This window comes from Mustelus asterias, chromosome 7 (genome assembly GCF_964213995.1).
Source record: "Mustelus asterias chromosome 7, sMusAst1.hap1.1, whole genome shotgun sequence".
NCBI lineage: Eukaryota > Metazoa > Chordata > Chondrichthyes > Carcharhiniformes > Triakidae > Mustelus > Mustelus asterias.
This window is the reverse complement of record NC_135807.1, coordinates 124,606,744-124,631,778: the sequence shown is the minus strand read 5'-3', so window position 1 is coordinate 124,631,778 and position 25,035 is coordinate 124,606,744. Positions and strand designations below refer to the sequence as shown.

General features: G+C 38.9%; 1 protein-coding gene across 37 annotated transcripts in view; it reads right to left on the bottom strand.

Annotated features, from left to right (window-relative positions):
• fam49bb (family with sequence similarity 49 member Bb) overlaps nucleotides 1-25,035 on the bottom strand; it is a 181,074-nt gene that overhangs the window by 106,614 nt on the left and 49,425 nt on the right. For 9 of the 37 annotated variants that reach the window (XM_078216772.1, XM_078216753.1, XM_078216780.1 and 6 more), the window contains exon 1: nucleotides 14,786-14,941. The exons of 27 other annotated variants lie outside the window; for them this stretch is intronic. The gene's annotated coding sequence lies outside the window, so the exon portion shown is untranslated. Of the gene's footprint in view, nucleotides 1-14,020; nucleotides 14,041-14,785; nucleotides 14,942-25,035 lie in introns of those variants that run through there. One more of the 37 variants, XM_078216765.1, reaches the window with a different exon arrangement.

The window sequence follows — 25,035 nt, the reverse complement described above, 5'->3', positions numbered from 1 at the left end:
AGAGAGTTCAACATTCTAAATCGTGGAGGAGTGAAGTTTTGGAGTTGTGAATTGTGATTAGGTGTACAGCTACATTCGCGCAGTTAAACAAATTTGAGGTAGAGGGGTTGCAGATGACGGGAGCTGATTGTAATGGGGAACCAAGGGACTATATGAGACAGTCTCAATGGACCAGCAGATCTTCTCCTACCCATCAGTTTCCTGAATCACTCAGTGCTCAACCTCTACGATCATGGTAGCAACCACGGTAACACATCCTGGAGTACCCCACTTAAATTCAAAAATGGAATGGCCTCTGAAGTTTAATCAGAAAAACTGCACAATAATTAAAATATGTTACGGTGAATATCTGTCAGTTAAATAAAGTAGAACAAAACCATATTACAGAAAAGATAAAACTTAAGATCTCAGGATTGAAAAGGGTTGTTTCAAATATGAAGATTTGTTTAAAATAGAATGAATGTGACAGAAGTACAATGAACATAATATTTCCAATACAGAGAAACTAACCAATAAAGTTACGAACTCAGTCCCTTTTTAACAATATTATGAGGCCAGGCACACAATATGAATTATTTTTGACTTGAACAATTACTTCATGCCTTCGTCAAAATGCCACACAAATTATTAAAAGTCCCAAGATAGAGAAACATTATATGTACCCTTAAAACATAGTTTAACATCACATGGCAATCAATGAAGATATTTTTGCAGCATAAACAATGATAGGTCTGCATAGAAAATTACAGCTCAGAAACAGGCCTTTTGGCCCTTCTTGTCTGTGCCGAACCATTTTTTGCCTCGTCCCACTGACCTGCACTTGGACCATATCCCTCCACATCCCTCTCATCCATGAACCTGTCCAAGTTTTTCTTAAATGTTTACCACTTTATCCGGCAGCTCATTCCACACTCCCACCACTCTCTGCGTGAAGAAGCCCCCCCTAATATTCCCTTTAAACTTTTCTCCTTTCACCCTTAACCCATGCCCTCTGGTTTTTTTCTCCCCTAGCCTCAGTGGAAAAAGCCTGTTGCATTCACTCTATCTATACCCATCAAAATCTTATACACCTCTATCAAATCTCCTCTCATTCTTCTACGCTCCAGGGAATAAAGTCCCAACCTATTCAATCTCTCTCTGTAACTCAGCTTCTCAAGTCCCGGCAACATCCTTGTGAACCTTCTCTGCACTCTTTCAACCTTATATACATCCTTCCTGTAACTAGGTGACCAAAACTGTACACAATACTCTAAATTCGGCCTCACCAATGCCTTATATAACCTTACCATAACACTCCAACTTTTATACTCGATACTCCGATTTATAAAGGCCAATGTACCAAAGGCAGTCTTTACGACCCTATCCACCTGTGACGTCACTTTTAGGGAATTCTGTACCTGTATTCCCAGATCCCTCTGTTCAACTGCACTCTTCAGAGTCCTACCATTTACCCTGTACGTTCTACTTTGGTTTGTCCTTCCAAAGTGCAATATCTCACACTTGTCTGCGTTAAATTTGTTTCATCAATGTTTTTGCAATAAAACAAGTGCATTAAAAAATGACATTTTATCCAAAGTTGAATCACTTACATAGAATGTAACTTAGCTGCAGAAAACTTTTACTAATTCTTAACCATCTACACTCCAATAAGCACACATTTCCACATTTTGTACTGTAATTTGACACAAATTGCTTTCTAAAATTTACCTTGCAACATAAGTTCCTCCACTTTCCAGCCATAAACCTGAAAACATTAATGACCCATGGATAAAATCAGTTACTACAACTCCTGAGAAGATTTGATTTAACTAGCATTGAGAATGCATAATTCAGGACAGATTGGAGTATAAAGTCAACTCCTGAGCAGTTCAGTGCATTCCCCAAAGTGAGTAACAATATTATCCACCGGGACAAACCAAAAATATGATTCATTCCCTCACCCCGTCACCAGCACCAACTTTCAATCTTTGGGTGACCTAAATTCCTAATCTGCAATAGTTGAATTAAACATGAAATGCCTTTAAGATCTATGGTATTACTGCAAAAACTAATGTGAAATAACATATTGACAGACCATGAGTGGAGAGATGCTCTCAGACAGGGGTTCTCAATCAGGGATCTACAACAAAATTTCAAAAGGGCCACCACTGCCCAGTGGTCTCTCCCACCAGCACCAATAAAACTCCCAGATTTGCCAACTGTTGATAAACAGCCAGAGTTAGCACCATTACCAGTCATCTCACCCCTCTCTCATAATTCAACAATTCAAATATAAAGCTGAACATTAAAACTAAACTGCCATCAACATGTTTAATGCACCTTGACTGTTTGAATCCAAAAATGAAATTTTATGACTGCATGATGTTTGATTTATTAACATTCTCTCTCAGTGCTCGCCCCCCACCCAGCCAAATCAAGGTTCTGAATTGCTGGAGAAAACCCTTTTGTTTGGACTTTTAGTATGTATAATGATAGAACTTTGGTAAAGAGAGCACAGATATTGGAGACAGTAAGGAATCCATGCATGAATGCTTCAATGCTACAGTACTGCTTCTTCTTGAACACTAAAAGGATTGGACATATTTAGTGCAAACTGTTTATGCAGAATTTTAGCAATAACATCAGTAAAAACAAAGTACTGAGTCAGATGAACAGTGAACATGCCATGCATCTGAGATCAAAGATGCTTCCATATTCAACAGAATTCGGCAACAAATTTTACAATAAATATTTATTATTTTTGTTTTTCTTAATGTTTTTCCTTACAGAAAAATTATTTGTGCTATGATACATAGGTCCATGGAAGTTTTATAATATTGAAGGGGGGACTTCAAAAGCAAAAATCGAGAACCACTGCTGTAAATTTTATGGATTATAGAACATAGAACAGTACAGCACAGAACAGGCCCTTCGGCCCACGATGTTGTGCCGAGCTTTATCTGAAACCAAGATCAAGCTATCCCACTCCCTATCATCCTGGTGTGCTCCATGTGCCTATCCAATAACCGCTTAAATGTTCCTAAAGCGTCTGACTCCACTATCACTGCAGGCAGTCCATTCCACACCCCAACCACTCTCTGCGTAAAGAACCTACCTCTGATATCCTTCCTATATCTCCCACCATGAACCCTATAGTTATGCCCCCTTGTAATAGCTCCATCCACCCGAGGAAATAGTCTTTGAACGTTCACTCTATCTATCCCCTAAAATTTATTCATAGATAACTTTCCTTATTTATTTCTATCCCAGTAAATTGCTGATTAAGTGTTTTTTCTTCTCCCTAGAAGCCTGTTATGTTTAATTGCGCTGAGTTGAGTAATCTAAATGATCCAACACTTTGTTTTCCCAGGTCTGTTACATTAATCATTTTTTGTTCATAATTGCACAACACATACCTTGAAAACTTTCATCCACTTACATGGATAGAAAGGTTAAGTTTTCTTTTAAAAAACTGAGTTCCTTGTGTTATGAACTATCCAGGCGCATGGTATAAGTTAGAAAGATTGAGGAGTTATTTTTCCCCAATGTACTACAGGCATTCACTTCAACCCTTGCCATGGTCTTTTAAAGGAGAAGACCTATTTGGAGAAACAGTTAATATTCCCCAATTTTAAATACATATCACAACACAAAATGCAAGTAATGTTGAAATCCCAATTAAAAGTCTCAGTGCATTCATTGCATTAGAACAAAAGTAGTTAACAATCTGACTGATCTGCTTGCAGAACTATCTTTATTCACAGCACCACATTCCCTCATTTCCAAGCATTTGTTTTGTTCCAATTAGAATGAAGATCATGAGTCTACGTTAACATGGCTGCCAAGAGCAAAACATTTACCAAAATGTGCATTCTACTCAGCCCACCCACTTGGAAAATATCAGTTCTGAAGGGGAGGCAGGTATATAATTCCATTTTGTGCCGCAAATTCAACATTCTATTTGGTAGACTGTTGATGGCAGAATTAAAACACTAATGATTTCAACAATTGACCACATTAAGGGTAAACAACTCATTTATGATAACCAACTGGAATAAAAACAGAAAATGCTGGAAAAACTTCACAGATCTGGCAGCATTTGTATGCTTGTACCCAGAGCTACCTCGACTACACCTCCTTACACCCTTCTACCTGAAGTACTCCATTCCATTCTCCCAGTTTTTCCACCTCTGTCGCATCTGCTCTGATGATGCTATCTTCCACAATGGCTTCTGACAAGTCTTCCTTTTCCGTTAATCAAGGTTTTCCCCCACTGTAGCTGACAAAGTCCTCAACCGTGTCCAATCCTGTACAATCCTGTACTTACTCCTTCCCCTCTCTCATAGAACCATCATAGGGGTCCTAATCCTCACTTTCCACCCCACCAGCCTCCATATCCAAAAGCTTATCCTCTGCAATTTCCGCCAACTCCAGCATGATGCCATCACCCAGCACATCTTCTCCTCACCTTCCCATCAGCATTCCAAAGGTTCGTCCCCTCCATCATACCCAATCCCTCATCCCCTTCCCACGGCACCTTTCTTTGCAATTGCAGGAGTTGTAACACCTAACCCTTTACCTCCTCACAGTCCAAGGCCCCAAACAATTCCTTTCAGGTGCAGCAGTAATTTCGACTACTGTATTCGCTGCTCACAGTGCAGCTTCTTCTAAACCGGGAAGACTTCATGCAGACTGAATGGCCGCTTTGTGGAATACTTTCACTTGGTCCACAAGCATGACCTAGACCTTACTGTCGCTTGCCATTTCAATTCACCATCTTGCTCTCATGCTTACAGTTTAGTCCTTCGCCTGCTACAATGTTCCACGGAACAACACCTCATCTTCCAATTAGGCACTTTACAGCAATTTGGATCACTTTTGAGTTCAACAACTTCAGACCATGAACTTTATCCAACATTTTGATTCCCCACCTCCACTGACCCTTTCTCTGCAATTTTGACTTCAGACAGTGCTGACCTTTATCCCACTAAGAACACCTGATTTATTCTTCAATATTATCATTACCACTCCCTTTGTCTCTGTTCCATGACACCTTTGTCACTTAATCTTTCCTGAGCTCCAACCTATCCCAACCTTTTATTTTGTTTCACCTGCCCCTCGTCTTTTTCATCGGCATAAAACTCATCACATCACCCTCTCCCTAGTACTAATGACGAGTAAAATAAGATCCAAACTTTTCTCTCTTCACAGATGCTTCCAGACCTGCTGGGCTTTTCCAGCACTTCGTTTTAATTTCAGATTTCAAGCATCCACAGTATTTTTCCTTTAACCTAATGATAGATTTCAATTATACTGCTGAGCACAAGTTTGGGAGACCGTCACTACTTGAACCATTTTCATTCCATACATTCAAAGCAGGGTACAAAACAAAGCCACAAATTTCCTTAATGCAAATCAGAAGAGCAGCTAAAATATCAACATATATCTTGAAACCACATTTTTGTGAAAATAAGCACATATATAAAGGGACAACACACAGGAATCTTTTGATTTGACAACCAGTATGTGTAAAATACTTCAATAGTTTGGGCTAGATTACAAAGCAGCTGAAACTGAAATTACTTCGAGCTTGTTCCATAGAAGCTAGTTTCTGCTGGCTGATTAACAGAACAATACTAGTACTGAAGCCATCAGCACCCATTCAAACGGATTTGACAGTGGACTTTTTAGTAGACCCCTGAATACTCTTGTGAACTTACCTGACTTGAATACAAGTACTTAGAGCAGAGATTCTTCTCCACCCACTTCCGTTTTCAAACTTTTCAGAGACAGCTCTGCACACACACAAGTATTCAGTCAGGCATGTCGAGAGCACTCCATTAAACAAGATAGTTCAAGTTCCAGCCAGGAAGGAGCTGAGCAACATAAACACGGTCTTGCTTGATTTAATTCAAACTATAGCTACCAGTGTATTTAGCTGCAGTTTTAATGCACCCTTAGTAAAACACCTTGATTAGCTTGCATTATAAGGACAAGAATGAATTCTACAATCCAGATGGTCACATTGCCTGAACCAAAGAGGTACAATGAACACAAAGAGCCTGCCTTGATAATGTAAAGCAAATGAGTCAGTCCTGTATATTTGTCCCCTCGGGGGTTCCATTAAGAAGAAGATTTAAAAGACTGCAGAGAACATGGATAGCACAGTATTGCTTCATCAATTCAGGGAGTCTGATCAGCTCGACATTGGCATTGCAGAGTGAAATTTGAACCAAGGAACTGAAAAAGCGGAAGGAGGATACATTAGTTGTACACAGTGTTGTAAGAGCCTTTGAAGAGAAGCAGAGTGAAGTACACATAGCAAGGCCAGACCCCCTGTATGAATGTTAAAAGGAATTACGCACAAATGTTGCTTTGCTGAAACTGGATACATTGCCCAGCAGAATATAAAAGAGCTTTTAGTTTGAGCTCACTGACGCTTACAGGCTGAGGAGCCAAACTTAAACCCAGCTGCTATCAGGATGAAGAAAGAGCATCCTTCCCATAGGTCTCCTTCACTAAGCCGGTGTGCAGCATTAGTACAGCTCTCTCAATGATTCGCAGTGTATTTCAGCATTTTATCAAAAAAAATTAACAGCTGAAAATGCTCATACAGTTGAGACTTACATGAAAACATTGAGTTTAATCATAAATTGTGAATGAAAAATGCAAATGTAAAATTTATACAAGGTCATGGAATTAAAGAATTTTCAGCGCTGCAGGTGTCTCATGAATAGGCTAGAACTGATTAAATCAGTAAATGAAAATTAAAAACTTTCACTGACATACATTTTTTTTTAAATCATCCAGATTTGCATTGTTGAGATAGTGAAAATAAGCTTTAATCTGCATGTAACCCTAGCTGCACTTGGCCTGGTATAATTCATAGATGTGGAGATGCCGGCGTTGGACTGGGGTAAACACAGTAAGGAGTCTAACAACACCAGGTTAAAGTCCAACAGGTTTATTTGGTAGCAAACGCCACTAGCTTTCAGAGCGCTGCTCCTTCGTCAGATGGAGTGGCAGATGGAGAGCAGATTTCCACTCCATCTGACGAAGGAGCAGCGCTCCGAAAGCTAGTGGCGTTTGCTACCAAATAAACCTGTTGGGACTTTAACCTGGTGCTGTTAGACTCCTTACTATAATTCATAGAGTCAGTGGATTTCACTCAAAATAAAGATAAACTAGGAGATAATAGTATGGAAAACAAAATAACGGAGATACCTTAAATTATAAATAGGATTTCCACTTTTAATTTTCCCTCCACCTTCTTGATAGCATTATTGGAATATCATCACCAATGATTATGAGGGGCGTGGACAGAGTGGATAGTCAGAAGCTTTTTCCCCAGAGTGGAAGAGTCAATTACGAGGGAGCATAGGTTTAAGGTGCACAGGGCAGTATTTAAAGGAGATATACAAGGCAAGTTTTTTTTTAAACACGGAAGGTGGTGGGTGCCTGGAATTCGTTGCCGGGGGAGGTAGTGGAAATAGATACCATAATGACTTTAAAGGGGCGTCTTGACAAATACATGAATAGGATGGGAATAGAGGGATAAGGTCCCCGGAAGGGTAGGGGGTTTTAGTTCAGTCGGGCAAGGTCGGTGCAGGCTTGGAGGGCCGAAAGGTCTGTTCCTGTGCTGTAATTTTCTTTGTTCTTATGATAATACCTAAGTGGAAAAATAAATATCAACAGACTAGTCATCCACATCACAGCCTAAACTGATCCTGTTCAAATCAACTGGAAACAAAGAGGACCAGATGGTGATTGGTATCTTGGCTCACTTTTCCCTTTCAAGTTCAAGACTGGCTTGATCCAAAATTGTAGCATCCCTACCACTGCTCCAACCGAGATCAGCTACCTTCTTGGCATAGCTAGCTGTACAAACCTGTTGAATAATCAAAGGAGCTTATCCAATGTTATTTAATTTAAATAATCTTCAACACACTTTGCTTCCTTCGAGTTGTTTTAAAAAAGCTTTAACTCAATAAACATGCCCTTCTCTTAGGTTTGCTCACAAGTTCATCAACACCATCTATCACCCACCCCCTTCCCCCATTTGCACAATCTACTGTGCCAAAGTACCCCTTTTTTCTCACAAGAGTTAGTCACCTTGAACAAACAGATGACAACGAAAATGGGGTGGAATTCTTTTTTCACATTTCATAAGAAATTAAGGACTGAAGAACACTGACGTTTTCTGAACTCCTAAAGTTTATTTTGAGCAATTTGAAAGATTGCTCCACATATTCAAATACACAATGTGTCAGCATAGCGCATCATTGAAAAAATAGCACTGAAGGAATGGTCTATTCAGTTGGCTGCAACATGAAAGAAATTAACACATTAGCTCAGGTCTGGATAGACCTTGACTACTCAATTACCTTCTGTGGAATACTCATCTTTGAAAAAAAGAGGCCGTGTGTTCCAGAATCACTATTTTAAAAAGTCTTTCATTACAACACTCTGGTTGCTTTAGCAAATATAGCATAAGTCTGCAAATTGACAAATAACACCTTCTCTCTCCCTGCTATAATGCTCAGAGCCCTGTCTTTGTTACATTATGGAATCCATCAAAGAGATAGAGAATTTCAATCGAAAGGAACCTTAGGTGCAATAGTACCAACTTATGGAAAAGATAGATCACTGTTTAAAAGAAATGGTCTTCAGAAATTGCAGTTTACATCAGCTGCAACCCCACTGGAATTTCAAGACCACCACGAAAAAAACTGCCTCATTCACAAACACCAGCAAAGAACAGTGAACTCTTTTTTTTTGCCTATTTTCATTGAATCTTAATTTGGTCAAAAGTTAACCTTTGACTTGTATTTTGTAAGTGTGTGTTATTAAGGTCAGGATGTAAGTTTACCTTTTTAAATATCTTTATATCCTTACCTTGGTGGGTGTTTAGCACAATAAAAACTAACCTCTGTGTTTAAATTCAAGAAAGCCTGTCAAGACAGAGTTCTATGCAATCAACACATAAATGGTTCCGTACTGACACCTTAATCATTACAGAAACCCTGCTACAATTAGGAAAAGAAAAGCCAAATCCTGACTGGTGTCCTTACCTGCCAGACACCAGTACTATGGTCTGTGCTGAAATTAATGAGATTTTGGACTCATAATATGACACTACTAAGAATGAGATTGCACTAAGAACTGCAATCCATAAAATGAAGCAGTGGCCAAGGGAGCCAGTTTTAGATTACATTCTTGAATTCAAGTAATTCCCTCGTCACTATAAATGGCGCAAACATAGAATTCAAATGCAAGACATATTTGTAGGAAACCTAAAGAACAATAAAATCCAGGCCAAGCTTTTGAGCAAAGGCAATAAGCTGGCGTGGAAGGAGGTGCAAGTAACAATACAATAGTTCCATAATTGGCTGTCTGCAGTTTATTCTGACTCAGTGCATCAGCAAACATCGTAATGCAGAACATCAACTTTTTGTTATTTTATGGTTTGCACAAATGACCTGGTGACGAGTAAAAATGCAACATGTTCTTCAAAAAAAAAACTGCAATTTTACAAGCGCCATTTGAAATTGGGTCTCCTTCCCCTTTTTCACGAGTACAGAACATTAAAAAGAAACTCCACAATTTATTTTTAAGATCCCTGATTGCAGATTCTTTCAAGTTCCAAGACTATTATGAATCATCTCCTACACAGCAGGAATTGCTGGTAAGCCTTAAATAAAATCTGGACTTTTTGCTCATTACTACACATTTCCAATTTCAATTCTCTTCCCGCACCTCACTACACATTACAGGTCCTCATTTTAGATCAAAATGTTTAAAGGGAGGCTTTGGGTGAACAAGAAATAAAAAAGATAAGAAAAAATTTAAATCACTTTCAAAAGTTATGAAACAAAGGCAGAAATGTATTTCAGATACAAAATGCCAACCTATAATTTGCAAGTATGAAAAATTCTGTAATTTGTGCTAAAGTAAAAGTGTGTGTCAAGGGCATAACCTTTACAAATAATCATCTCAAAAGTCTAAATAAATTGACTGAATTAGGTTGTAGATAATTCAACCTTTTGTTCCTCATCTACATCACCTAACATTAGCACTTGTGAAGCTATATTAAAGAACAGGTGTAATAAAGATAGACACAGCAAACAACAAAGTCAGGTATAACAACAAGGGATAGGCTCCACTCATCGAGACTCCTTGAATTCTATCTAGAGAGCATTGAATTAAAGACATGATTTAATGCTCAAATCAGGATTTACCCAAGTCAAGATCTGTATAAGTTTATCAGGATCTGGAATGAATTTCCAGTACTCCATTCTTGCAACTTAGAATACCCAGATTCATGATATTTCACAATGTTAATTTTATAATTTCCAATGAATTTATCTAACATAATGGCCTGATTCTTAAAATAACAACTGATATAACTATTATTTTTCTTGCAATGAGTCTTATCAACTTAAGTTCACCATTGTGCGCAATGCAGAAACAGGTGCAAGAATCACCATAGAGACTTACAACTTTCCAAAGAGATCTAATTTTCCAGTTACTAGCTGAAAGAATGGCACTTCAAGATTTCACATTTTAAGACTTTTACTCTAACCAATTACTAAAAGCACTATTGACTAAACACTATCCTTATTTTGGCAGGTTCTAACTAGAGAAAAACGTTCCACTTTTTAAATTTATCACACATCACTCTCTCCATGGAAATACAGACATTTCAGCAAATAGGCCATAGTCCAACGGGTTCTTGTATCCCTGTTTCACTAAGTAATAACTTCGAGTAACCCTCTCCAAGCATTTTCTCAGTTTCCTAAATTCACCATCAACAGTAAAGGCTTGTTCCAATGAATCTTCTTCCCCCAAGCTATTCGAGGATGAATCTCCTGGAATCCTGAGAGGGCTGTGGAATTCATCTCTTTGTCCAGAGACTGTCTCCATCCCATATTTGGTTTGGTAGATCACTAAGCTCTATTCTCTCTGTTGAGTGCATAAAACTGCTGTTTGTCTGTGTTATTTGTAAGGAAGCTTGTAACCTGATCTCAAAAATGGCTTCTGCTGCACTTATTCCATGACAACGTGAAATGCAATAGCCTTGGATCCAGATAGAAATGCTGATCAACTATTTGACTCCAACTCTTTGAACAGTTCACAGCACAACTGTTCATAACACAGTACTTTCAACACCTTTGTGGGTGTTAGGGAGACTCAGCATCTACCTATTGTGAACTCAGAGAATGCTACCATTGTCTCCAACCATGAAGATCATACATCATCACCACCCAGGTAACACAAATTGGACATTCCTTTGATATTTAACCAGCCCAAGCTTGTTGTCAAGCAGACTTCAGAGCAAGTCACATGACCCCCTCAGTTTTATCCCAACTTAAAAACACAATATCAAAATATAACAATCTTATAAACCTCATAATTGTAGCTCATGGCGCAGAGCAACCTTCATATCCAATTAATTCCTTTTGCAGCATGGTCACAGTTGCAAATATGACAACCTATTTATGGATAGCACGAGTCCCCCAGACTACAAATTTTATAATTAGTGCAGATATAATTCTGATGAATCTGCACTGCACCTCCTCCAAGGTCAAAACAGTACCATATTTTCTGAGCTGTAGTGCCCAGCACTGAATGCAGTACTCCATCTGCAGTCTAACCAGAGCTTTCTACAGTTGTAGCATAGCTTCTACCTCTTTGCATTTTTTATTATATGTATTCTTTCAAGGTGTGAGAGCGTCACTGGCTAGGCCAGCATTTGTTGCCCATCCTAATTGCCCTTGAACTGAGTGGCTTGCTGCATCATTTCAGAGGGCAGTTAAGAGGCAACCACATTGCTGTGGGTCCAGAGTCATATGTAGGCCAAACCAGGTAAAATAGCAGATTTCCTTCCCTGAGGGGCATTAGTGAACCAGATGGATTTTCATGACAACGAACAATGGTTTCATGGGCACCGTTAATGGGACTAGTTTTTCAATCCTAGATTATTAATGGAATTCAAATTCCACCAGACCTGAACCCATAATTCCAGAATATTCCCTTTTTTAAAATATCCCATACATTTTTTGTCTCAATGCAAAAAACACTCCTTTCCCACCCTCTCCCTTGGTCATCTATCTCTTGTTTTTAAGATTGCTACAGTTTGGATCCAATCTCTTCAGTATAATATCGAACAAATGTTTCCTCTCTCTCAGTTCTGATGAAGAGCCTGACTCGAAACATAAACAGTGTTCTCTCTCCCTACAGATGCTACCAGACCTGCTAAGTTTTTCCAGCATTCTCTGTTCTTTTTTCTCCAGAACATTAGCCTGAACCTCTGGATTACCAGTCTAGTGACATTACCATTATGCCTGTCTACTAACCTTTTAAATTAATTTTTGTACCTGCCCACTAATTTTTAGTGTTTTTATACAAAGACCCCTAAATAGCTCTACACTACCGAAGTTCCTATTTTCTCATTATCACAAGGACAGGAAGCTACTCAATCTAGAACTGAGTGGAATACCAGGGGAACATTACCATCTGGAAGTTCCCCTCCAAGTCACTCGCCATCCTGACTTGGAATTATGTTGCCATTCCTTCAGTGTTGCAAAGTCAAAATCCTCAAACCCCCTCCTTAACAGCACTGTGGATGTACCTACACCACAGGGACTGAAGTTGTTCTCGAAGGTAGCTCACCACCACCTTCTCAGGGGCAATTTTTAAAAATTCATTTATGGGATGTGAGCATCACTGACTAAACCAGCATTTATTGTCCATTCCTAGCTGTCACCGTTACAATGTTCAAGAAGCTCAATCAGTTTCACTTAAACTGCTTTTGCAAGCTTCTGAAGACCAGATGGCAGGACAAAATACCAGGCACTGAGGTGCGCATCTGAGCTGGCAAGCCACGCATTCACACCATATCGACACAGTCACAACTGAGTTGGGCTAAGTATGGTTGATCCATATAAATATCTCTTGTGGTATAATTGTAAAAGCATTTAGGGGAGAAATTAATTTGCTTGGTACCACTTCTAGCTTCACTATACAGGCTTGCCTCAATTCCCTGGAACAGTCAGTACCTTGGGCCACATGAACATTGCTACGTAAACAAAGTTCTCTCCTTCAGCGTTCACCATTTCCCTCAAGTTTTATTTCTGGTATTCTCTTCTTGCATCTCTGCTGTTCATTGTATCTCTCCCAATACAATGAGGTATCTCCATTTTTCTTTGCCATCTGTTCCATCCCCTTCTTCGATCATGCTTAGGTTCAAATAAAGTTGGCAACTTCAATATCGTATTTGACCTAGAGCTGAATGTCCACAGCATTCCCTCCTCCCACTTCTGCCTCAGCCCATCTCCTGCAAAAACCCACAATATGTCTGTGTCACCTCGACAACTGACTATTCTAATACTCTCCTGACAGCTTCCCACACTCCATAAACTTTAGCCCATCCAAAACTCTTCTGTGCCAATCCTAAAATCCCCAAGTCTAAAATTTAAAATGCTTCCTCCCAGGCCTTGCCCCTCCAAATCTCTTTAACCTCTTCCAGTTAGATAATGCATCCCATCCTTAAATATATTTGTCCACTTTCTTTGGCATTCACCCTCTCTTTGTTCCACTTTTTAAAATTCTTTCATGTGATGTGAACATTGGCTGGGTGAACATTTGTTGACCATTCCTAATTGCCCTCAAGGGGAGGCCACAACTGGAAGCCATGTCTTAAACTTGGTCTAAAATTCATTTCTTAGTTTTCTCCATCACTTCCTAAATCTCCCCAAACTTCCACTTTCCTGACATCTTTTAATCATCTTCTTAAAATCTAACTCTTTGCCCAAACTCATCATCCCTCCAAATTTCTTCCTTTTGCTCTTAGCATAAATCAATCAAGCAAACAAAATCATGCTAAGTTGTTACATCAGTGTGCAGAAGGGTTAACATTCATAGAATAGAATAGAATTCGTACAGTGCAGAAAGAGGCCATCCAGCCTATCAAGTCTGCACCGACTCAGCATCTTACCCAAGCCCACACTAAGGGGCAATTTAGCATGGCCAATCCACCTACCCTGCACACCTTTGGACTGTAGGAGGGTACCGGAGCACCCGGAGGAAACCCATGCAGACACGGGGAGAATGTTCAAACTCCACACGTACAGTCACCCAAGGCCAGAATTGAACCCGGGCCCCTGGCACTGTGAGGCAGCCATGCTAACTACTGTCCCACCCAAACTCAGTAAAATCTATAATTTACATTTACCTATTCTATCAGTAATATTTTACCATAAGGCATAATACTCAGACTTTTAATTACATTACTAATTGTCAATTATATTTCTCGCATTATTATTTACAGAGAGAGAATAAGATGATTCTCATCAAGTCATTTTCTGCAAGTAACCTATAGTCCACTAAGAGGAAGTCATCTAGATTGCAAAGTTTGCTAAACGTTTGAAAAAATTATTACCACATTGAGAGAACTGGTTTATTCAGATACATGGTGGCACAAGCAAGACAGCAGTAAATGCCTTTTAGTGAAGCATATAACAAAGCAGTTAAAGAGCAACAGAGTCTTAAAATAGCACAATAGATCAGTTTTGATTCATAACATCTGATCATCTTTTTTGTGATATTTTTGGTACAAAAATGTCATTAACTATCCTCAAAGTATTTCAGTACAATTAAAGCAACATTAACCAGAAGGACCAAGAAAACATGCACAAACTCTAAAGAACCAGTACTGACTAAACGATTTGAAAGAAATAGAATGTGGGCAATAGCGAAATTACAATTTTCAATCTAGAGAAATCAATCTAAGTTTCATAATACTAACCTTCTGAGGCGGCAGTACTTATTCAATACTGACAAAAACTTTAAATTATCAGGTATTCTTTTGACGGATATCGTAAAGACACAGCTCTGCTAACTTTCTGCTATGAGTGTGAGCTGGATGTTGCTTTGCAACTGTCCTCAACTTCCTCATTTCTGTAAAAGTGACCTCACTACAAGCCTGTCTCACACACAAAAAAGGAAGCTTACTAAGTGTCAGAAGAGGAAGCAAGAAAAACCCAAAAGAAAATGCAGCGCTTCTATTTTAGCACATGTAGTGCTTTTTTAAAAAACTGGTTAAACCTGCAACTTGCCTTTGTTAAATTATTCTTTCAATTACAGATATTTGAACTGATGTTCAAATTATGTTCAAAATGTGTGTCATCCTGGCCAATTACAATATCTATAGCTTCCAACTATGCCAACTTTGATAGGAGGTACAGAGTATAATAAATACTGAAAAGAAATAACGTGCAGGGTTATGGGGAAAAGCCAGGGGAATGATAAGAGAGTTGCACATTTGGTTAGCCAGTGCAAACACATGAGCCAAATGACCTCCTTTTGCACCATAACAATTCTGCAATTCTGGATATTGTTGCTGTATGTGTAACCAGAATAAATGTTGTACACTGTTGAGTTATAGCAGAAGCTGAGGAAAATTATTGTAACCAATCAAGAACCTGCCTTCTGAAGGTTGGTAGTTGACTCATTTCAGGAAAGTCACAATTTAATCAACTCATTGGAATTTAAATTCCAGGATAACAATTTGAATGAGTCAGTCGCATTGCAGGATACATTGCGATGGAGGTTGGCATGGCATTGGTGAAACAAAAGTTCAATCATCTACATTTAAGAGCCACCAATCTTAGCAATATTCCTGAGGGAAAATATTGAGTCAAGGCCAGCCATTTCTCCAAGGGAGAGAGGGTGGAATTTCAGCCTCTTACCTTTTTACACTTACATGATATGCATTACTGGGAACCTGAAGCAGCCACTATGCTCTTTATTTCTATATATAAATAATTAACACATGCTTTAGGAATGGGAAAAGAACATTTAATTTGTCCTTTCCCAATATGACGACCACCACCTGGTCTAGCTTAAAATCACATTAAATTTACTGTTTGCTGGAAGACAGGTCACTAGGATTTAAGTTTGAATAATGAAATTAATGAGTGAATTAGTGTCAATAAATATTTTTTTTTACAATGTATTTGTTCATAGAACCTGTATCATTGTTTTTGATCGAACAACAAAAGTAGTATTTATTCTTGTATCGTACATTTTCAGTGCAGGCTGGTCTAGAATTATTTCAGACTTAGAAGGACACAAATCCTGCTTAAAGAAATCTACTTGTTCTGGAAACAAATTGCAGTAAAAGTTTAATTATCGGGCAACATGCTCAACTCTGCCAATGGGCCATCACTAGTTTCTGGCTTATGTACTTCTGAGCATGGTCTTGTGGGTAGAGTCCCTGCCTCTGAGACAGAAGTTCTAGGTTCAGGTCCAATCCCAGGATTTGATGACCAAGGAAAGGTGCATTCATAACGTACAGCCAAACAACCCGCAAAATCCAACACTTGTCAATGGTAGGTGGTAAGAGCTGGGGACTTTCCTCCAGGTGCTCCGGTTTCCTCACACAGTCCAAAGATGTGCAGGTTAGGTTGACTGGCCATGCTAAATTGCCCCTTAGTGTCAAGGGCATTAGCAGGATAAATACGTGGGTTATGGAATTAGGCCTGGGTGGGATTGTTGTCGGTGCAAGTCCGATGGGCCGAATGGCCTCCTTCTGCACTGTAGGAATTCTATGATTTGTCAATTGATGACTTCAGCCATTGTTTTCTGGTATTCACATTGTTCCCAAATGGCTTATGCAACTACTGAAGTTTGTGAAAATAAGTCAAGTAGATGATAACAACTTGTATTTATCATCTTCAACTTAATTAAATCTCTCATGGAGCTTCACAAGAGCACTATAAAGCACAACATGACACTGAGCCACATGAGGAGATATTAGGGCAGATGACCTAAAGTTAGTTTAAGTGGTGGGTTTTTAAGATGCATTAGGAGAAAAGCAAGATAGAGAGGGGAAAGATGGAGAAAGGGAATTTCACAGCTTCAGGCCTTGGCAGCTGAAAGCACAGTCTCCAATGGTGGAGCAATTAAAATTGGGAATGTTTAGAAGGCTAGAATTGGAGGAATGCAGATATTTCAGGGTTAAGGGACAGGTGGAGATTACTGAGATTGAGAACGAAGAGGCCATGAAGGGAACTGAAAACAAGTGTGAGAATCTTTTAAATCAATGTTTTGCTTAACAAGAAGCCAAAATAGGTCAAGTAAGCACAGTGATGATGAGTGAAAAAGACTTGATACAAGAAAGGAAATGGGCAGTACAGTTTTGGAGTTTATGAAGGGTAGAATGTGGAGGCCGACCAGGAGTGTATTAGAATAATCATATATGTAGAGGTAACCATGGCATAAATGAGTTTCAGCAGCTGATGAATGAGACAGAGATGGATGATGTCACAGAGGTGTCTCATGAATGTGTAATGAGGTTAAAAGCCACCAACATTTCAAAAGGTATTGCACAGGATGTGAATCGCAATAACATGATTAGCAGTGTAGACAGGCCTGAAGAATACGTCGTCCTACTAATAGGAAACACCTTGGGTAGGCAATTGCACCAATCCGGGGAAGGAATCCATATGTTAATCTTTTAGAAGAACAGAAGCTGAGGGGACAGGCAGCAAATACACAGAGAGAACCATCAATGAGAAAGAATAGTATAATTGGCAGCTTTTCGTGGAAGCAGAGGGGCAGATTCCACCTCGCAGCCTGAGGCAGATTCCAGCAGCCTGCAAACTGGTTCTTGCTAACAGACCAGAAGCAAGAGTGCAGAAACCTTTGTAGAAGCAGTTAAAATCATATCTTCATTGAACAAAGAGACGTACCCCAGAATAACTACTCAAACATATAGAGTGTGGTAACTATAAGCTGGCCTTTACTTATACACCTATTGAGTTGGATGTTGTTTGGGAAGAGGGACGTCCTGGAAGAGTTCAGATCTTGTAATCATAGAAATCATAGAAACCCTACAGTACAGAGAGAGGCCATTCGGCCCATCGAGTCTGTACCGACCACAATCCCACCCAGGCCCTACCCCCACATTCCTACACATTTACCCACTATTCCCTCTAACCTACGCATCTCAGGACACTAGGGGCAATTTTAGCATGGCCAATCAACCTAACCCGCACATCTTTGGACTGTGGGAGGAAACCGGAGCACCCGGAGGAAACCCACGCAGACATGAGGAGAATGTGCAAACTCCACACAGACAGTGACCCAAGCCGGGAATCGAACCCAGGTCCCTAGAGCTGTGAAGCAGCAGTGCTAACCAATGTGCTACCGTGCCGTCCACTGTAATGTACTTTGAATCAAAAAAGGGTCATTTCTATTTAAACAATGTGGTTGTGCTTAGTAGTTCATATACGTAACTGTCATCTTAGATCATTACAGTCCTGTTCATGTACATGTGTCTTTTCTTTATTATAAGAAATATTCTTCAACAAGTGTTATACCACAATAGGACTGGTTATTGTTCCCACTGGGTCCCTCATGTGGCTCCTCACACCATTCCTGTAAACAAAATTATACACCATTATGAGCTGGTGTTCCAGGTTGGGACACCCTGTCAGATAACATCAGCAGGGTTCGTGACAGGTGGAATTAGACAGCCTTAGTGATGGTTCAGATGTGTTTGGAAGCTCAAACTCAATTATGACACAATGGTTGCACACAAAGTGGTTCAGCCTCAGACAGTTGCCAAGGAGAGGAGCGAAGTCAGTGGTTAACGAATGGAGTTTGTGGGGAGAACTAAAGACAATGGATTTGGTCTTTCCAATATTTAATTAATCCTGCTCTGGATGTCAAATAAGCACTCTGACAATTTAGAGACAACAGAACAAGAATCAAGATAGATGGTGATTGATAGTTAGAGTTGAGTACCACCAGCATGCATGTGGAAAATGATGCAATGTTTTCAGATGGGATCACAGAAGAACAACATATGGATGAGAGGCCCAAGGATAGATGTAGGAGCCGGAATAGGAGCCTTCACAGATGATTGCCTAAGATTAAATAAATAAGAATGGAGCCGGGGAGAGCAATCAATTCAAATTTGAAAATGTTTAACAGCTAGATAACAGTCTCAAATGCAAATTCAGTGCTAATAAAATGCAGCTGAAAAATTAACTTAAATAAAACAGTAAACCTTGATTTTGGCCTTCAAATTTCAAATCAGGCTAGCAAAACTACTTGATATAATATGGGTTGCTTATAGGTAGAACTAGCTATACCATCTAAAGATATTTTGTTATTTTCATGACAGCATAACTAACGAGAACATTCTCAACATTTATAATATTTAATGTAGAAAAAGGAACCATACAGCATAAAAAGGAAATATTTGCTTAAAAACAGGGAAATAGTCATAGCTGAAAGAGAGGAACAGGAAGGGTTCTGCAATATCGGGAGTTTACAGCCTCATTTATACCAACATCTGCAACTTCTCTATTTCAGACTGCATTAACTAGATTGTCCCTTTGAAAATAAACTAGCTAGAAAATTAGCAGACCAAATTATACAATTTCTTTCAAAATGCCTACTGAATATACCATTTCAAACGCTTGCATGGCAGACCCAAAAAATTGTGAATTAACAGCACTTCAAATTTCTTATAAGCAAAGAGAATCCAAATCACAGGTCACTTTCAAGGTGATGAAAAACTCTCAATGTCTGGACAACATAAATACTACATATTTATTAAAAGATAAACCTTCAGCAAAAAGTAGAAAAATAAAACATGCTAATTGAAATATCAATGAATATCAATGTAATTCTTGCATTACTGAAATGAACTGCATCAGTGAATCGGATTTAAATTTCAAAGATTTAAATATTTAAAAAGAACAAAGATACCAGAGCAGACAATCTCGTGAATTAACATGGTTTTGTCAACTACATTTTGGAGCATTCATTCAATTGACTTGCCCAATTACTGTCATGACCATTATATTGGTCCCAAATACAATTAAACGCATGTACCATAAATACAAAATGTTACTAATAAAAGTAAATACATTTTAAAATTGCAAAAGAAAACTATTAACAGCCTCTTTCAAGGTAAAATTTTCACATTTCTTCATTGGATTTTATTCAAGAATTAATATTTGCATTTTATTAAATTATCCCTATTTTGTGAACCACATCAAGTCCCATTCACTCATCACTATTATGCACGTCAACCTACTCTGGCTCTTGGTCCAGCAACAATTCTAATTAAAAATTCTTGTCTTTGTTTTTAAAATCTCACCATCACAAGGCCTCAAAAGTCATTGTCTCAGCTCACAACATTTTGTTAATGTCAACTTATTGGCTGTAATAAAGGTGTTCCATGTTCCAAATTACAACCCTTTATGCTCAACTTCAGTCACTGCAGGAGCTCCAAACTCCATATTTGAAATAGAATCTAATGACACTAATGAGAGACAAATGTGCTTTATTTAAAATCCTGGTGACTTTGTAAGGTAAACATAATAAAGACTATCTAAATAACTTATTAGTTTTAAACATTATACTTATTCTTTGTTGTTTTCTCACAAGCCACGATACATTATTGAATCTGTACAACCTACCAAATAACTTGGACAAACATACTGATTTGACAGTTTTTAGAAGAAACAAAAAAAGCTGGTGGGCCATGAACCATGTACATTAAGGGATAAATGTTAAACCTGAGTATACTGACCCACACAGTGAAGTACTTGTCTCACAAAATACTTTGGATTGCTAACGGGAACAGCCTTCAAACTGTGATCAGCATTAGAAAAATGCTCAGACTTCAAGAAAAAAATACATCATCCCAGTATGCCACTTGTCCCTTCTTGGACAAGAGGCATGTTTAAATAATTTGCATAAATAACCATTATTTGTGTACAAGTTGCAAAGAACAGAACCACATTGTTTTTATTTGGCTTGGGGAGGGAAGAGAAAGAGACAGAGAGAGAGGAGGGGAAAGGAGTGTGTGAAAAAGTGCATCAAAGCCAAATTCAGTTCTGCTCTCATTCAACACCTAAATATGCACATCCAGTAATGTTCGCAAAATGCAATGAGGAGCAGGAATACTCTTTATGATACCAATTGTATTCTCATTATTCTTTCCCTTCCTGCAGCTCCAGCTGAGTTTACTAATTTTCATGGAGCAGAGATTTTTAGTCTGGTCCATTTACTCACTCAATGAATTTAGAGCACTGTGGAATCTCAATTTTTATACCAGAGATGTCAGAATTAATTAAGTTTCCACAATATAATTTTACAATTTATAAAGTTCCCCACATAAATTTATAGACAAATTCTAGGTTTCCTCATGAATACATTTTTTTAAAAAAAGGAGTCAGTAGGTACATTAGATTCAGCATTATTTGAGGGTACTTGTTGGAAGATCTTCACAGCAGCCAAAACAAATTTCTTATTCTGCTTCCAATGACTGAGTTACTTGGATTTAATGACTTCAAAATTGAGCAAAGCTATTTAGGAAGGGTGTTTCACAGGCAGATATCCAAGACGTAACCAGAAATCCTGATATTGTAATGTCACATTAGTCAAGGTGTAAGCACTGTTCTGATCAACTAAATAACTAGAACAGTGAAATTTCAAAAGGACTTCCTTGGCTATAAAACTCTTTGGGATGTCTTGAAGTAATGAAAGACATAGTATAAAATCTCTCAAAATAAATTGAAAATCAACATAATCACAAAATCTTAGCATATATTCGATCATCTAAACATCCTTAACTTAGAATTTCCATCCCTATCAAGCTGAATATGGTGTCATTGCGAGTTTGAAATGTGTAAGCTAATGAATTAAATACGGTGCTGCAAAATCAAAGGTATAAGCATTACCAAATTCTTTCCTATGCACAATAAGAGGCAATCTTGTCATTGCAGATAGATTGTCATTAATATGTTACAATGCAACATACTTTGCATTTCCACTAGATAGTGCTGCTGAGCTACACACATATCCAGTCATTTTAAATGATAGCAAAGGAGAAAAGTGATATTTAAATATGAAATTGAACAATAATCAAAAAATAAAGCCACGCTAAAAACATTAAACTAACAGATGTACATAACCATTCAATAAAAATACTCCTCAGCAATTAAAATCCTTGCAACACAATCATTTAAAACCTACCAACAAGATACATATTTTAAAAAGTAGGCGCAATGGCTGAAAGCTGCCTTTTCCAGAGTACTTGTCCATTTAAAATCTCTAACAATTGTAAATGGTTAATGGTCAAGTCAATTAGACAATTATGTTAATGATGATGTAAACATGACATCAGGATCAGATGACCAAGAGACAACAAGGGAAGATGATGCAGAATAATGGGCCTCAAGTTCCACAGCATATCAATCAAATTTGGATAACCACTCTGCTCTTACTTTCTGACCCGGAAATCTTGGTGATGCTGTCTGCCCAACCTTCTGACTCAGACCTGGTGACAACTGTGCAGGGCAGTGTCTCCTTCAGTCAGCATTACAGAATTGGAAAGTAGCCTCCTTTTTTAACAGCACCAGCTGCCATAAATCAGCTAAGTCAGGGAGAAGGTCAGTTTGTACAGTCAAGGAAGGGGGAGCAAACACATTCGGCGAGAGTCCAGTGTGGGTTCAGGAGGCGGGGTGTCAGAAGCTAGATTAATTCTTCTAACCTTTTTTGGGTAACTATTGATGTTAATTGATTCAATTGAAACAATCTGAAGTTTGCAATTTAAAAATGAAATTTTCAGATGGCTCTCAGTGAGGGCAACTGCCCATCTGAAGTTTGCACTTCCCAGACAATTGCCATGCAGTCCTTACCTGGGAACTTCCTTTGTGGGGGTTAAATCCCAGTTACACTATTCTGCAGTCCATTGTGTCCAGAGAATAATGTATTTCTAATGTATTTACCGTGAGAGCTTGGATGTAAATAGCATAAATAGTTTTTTGTTAAAAACTAAATACTGGTGCTCTCCAAATCACTCAATGTAAGAGAAACCTCAACAAACCAGAATACAATAAAAGTAAAGGGTAACAAGCCAAGCCATGGGGGAGGCTACCATTTAAGAAAACTGAGAACACAGGCGAAGACTTACAAACAGCTCAGCTTCTCAAAGAAAAACAAAAATTAGACTTACCTTGGTAGGAGACAGCGAGTGAACCACTCACAATCTCTACATTGAACAGATACTACCCCTTCCAGGACCCTTCAAACACACTGAGGTCCCACAGCAAGGACAACTTTGGGAACTCTGGTGACAAGTTTGAAGGGTACCGAATAGCTTCAGCCTTACATGAGCAGACACAAAACACCAGGTCAGGACCCTTTTACGATTGGGGCCACAGCTGATGATGTCCTGGCGAGACAGGAGTTGAAGAGTCTATGAGGATTTCACACTAGAGAAGGCCAGCAGTTTGCAAAGCCGATGCAGCTACAAAAGCAGAATCAGACTGTACGTTGGGTAAATACTGAGGTACAGAAGGGGTCAATCCAGTATGTAGGCCCAAAGTAGAGCTCCACCAACTGAAAAACCAGTGTAAAAGACCACCAAAACCACTGAAGGGGCTGGAAAATCCTTTCCAACTATTTTAAAATGTTCCTAAGGCATCACCAAAAAGCAGGATGAGTCGAATGTTTTATCTGTGGCAAGGCCAGACATTTAAAACGATTCTGCAGACCTAAAGCATAATTTAAGGGAAGAAAGCTGGTTGAAGTCTTCAACTATCCTGAAATACAGTAAATTGCAAATAAAAGCATTGAGGATGAAGGTTTCCTGGGAGAAAGAAAAGATCCAATTCTAGTCTGTAGAGCTGGAAGTCAAAGGACACAGAATTTAAATTGGACACTGTGGTTGGAGTCACGGTCTTATCAGACAAATTGGACTGACTTAATGATGCTGAGATCCAGCTATCAAAAATACAGCTACAGGAACCAGAAGGCACACACTCAAAGTGAAGCATCAGCTCACTATAACCCTTAGACATAAAGATAAAGAAATTAATGAAGCTTCATATCCTACCAGAAGCAGCAACTTTCTTCGCTTAGCAGGACAACATGTTCAGGATAAGGTAATACAGGATGACAGCGAAGCCATAATGAGGAATGAATTTAAGTTGCTCCACGGACTGTTGAAGTTCAAAACTGAGTGTCACATCACTACACTCCCAGATGCCAAAGCTGTCTCCTTACTTCCACCTTGAGGTTTCACATCCACTAGTCAAGTCAGTCAAGAGCAGATAGACAGGATGCTGCATCAAGAAGTGAATTCTGCTGTTTTGTGCCAACAAAATGGTTTACTGACAGTCCCTAAACTTCATAACAAAATCAGGCTCTGTGTTGGGACCTGACACAGTCAAATAAAGTCATTCAAAGAGATACACCCGATGTCTTCTGTTGATGAGAATCTGGCAAAATTCTCCAGAAGTGTTCTTTTACGAAGCTGGATACCAACAGCACGTTTTGACAGATTCCCCATTGTCAACAACTTTGATGTTCGCCATGTTTAGCACCCCTTCAGTCACTTTTGTTTCAATCAACTTCCCTTTGGCTTCTCCTCTGTGCCAGAAATCATTCAACGCATTATGTCCAACATCCTCAAAAGGTGGAAAAGGAATAATTTACCACATAAACAGCCTGCTCATCCATGGTGCTACCAAAGAGCACCATCAGAATCCAAGAGATTTTAAAAGTGCTTGCACAAGCAGACCTCACTTTGATTGAAAAGTGCAAGTTTGGGAAAACTATCAGATTTTTAGGCCATATTATACACCAAAAAAAGGATAACAGTAGACCCCCACCCCACCCCAGAAAAAGACCAAGGCAATTAAAGAATTTCCACAGCCGAAGTGTGTGACAAAACTTTTTAGGCACGGTCAACCAGGTGGGGAAATTCATCCCAAGGAAGTAAGTGGTCTTGAGCAGTGTTCCATTAATAATACACATGGTAGCATTCAGCTGGGTGTCAACTGTGTGTGTGTGTGTGTGTGTGCGTGCGTGCGTGCGCGCCTGTGTGTGCATGATGGTGATCTTGACCAAACAGGTTGCAGTATTCTGCTATTGAGTAAAAGTGCGAGTGCTAAAGTTTAAGCTTAAAAGTTTATTTATTAGTGTCACAAGTAGGCTTACATTAATTAATATTGCAATGAAGTTATT